The following is a 1,023-nucleotide window of genomic DNA, read 5'->3' on the forward strand; positions in this document are numbered from 1 at the left end:
AATGTGTTTAATGCCACTGAATTGTACACTCAAAAAGTGGATAACATGGTAAAGGTTGTGTTTATTTTACCACAGTAAAAAGAAATGAACTGCTTTTATTTCCCTTTATGGAAAAAAAGAAAACTTACTGTTTGGAAATAGCTTCACTATTATCAGTTGAGTATCCTCCATTCATTTTGATGGCTGAGTAGTATTCCATTGGATGGATGTTGTTGTTAATTGCTGGTGAGGCTGCTCTGACTCATTAATGACCTTATGAACTGAGTGCTATCTTCACGATTGTTAATAATCAGACAATGTTCTGTTGTGATCCATGATTTCACCAGCTAACTTTCAAAAGTAGATTGCCAGGCCTTTCATCCTAGTTTGTCTTAGTCTGGAAGCTCTGATGAAACCTGTCCACCATGGGTGACCCTGCTGGTATTTGAAATACTTGTGGCATAGCTTCCAGTGTCACAGCAATGATCAAGCCACTTTAATACAATAACCTTACAGACGGGTGGTGGATTGTGTGGAGACACCACATTTTATCTATCCATCTATTAATTGATGGACCTTTGGGTTGCTTCCACTCTGGTTATTCTGCATAATACTTCTATGAACATTCATGTACAAGGTGTTGTGTGGATATGTGTTTTAGTTCAAAAGGAGCTCTGGGGATATAGTGGATAAGGCATTTGGTCAAGTTCAAACCCATCAGCTGCTCGGCAGAAGGAAGAAGGGGCAATCTACTTCCCTAAAGATTTACAGCTTCGGAAACCCAATGGGAGTCATTATGAGTAGGAATTGACTCCACGGCAGTGAGATTTTTGGTTTTGGGTATATGTCTAGAGGTGGACTTCCTGGGTTGTAAGGAACTCTATGTTTAACTATCTGAGGAGCCACCAAAAATGTTTTCCTAAGTGGCTGCACCATTTTACGTTCCCATCTACAATGGATGAGGATTCTGTTGTTTCCATCTTCTCTCCAATACTTGTTTTTGCCTGTCCTTTTTTTTATTATGACCTTCCTACTGGTTGCCAG

Source organism: Orycteropus afer, unplaced genomic scaffold, assembly GCF_000298275.1.
Source record: "Orycteropus afer afer isolate SDZICR_OR568_19922 unplaced genomic scaffold, OryAfe1.0 scaffold00082, whole genome shotgun sequence".
In the NCBI taxonomy this organism is placed as follows: Eukaryota; Metazoa; Chordata; class Mammalia; order Tubulidentata; family Orycteropodidae; genus Orycteropus; species Orycteropus afer.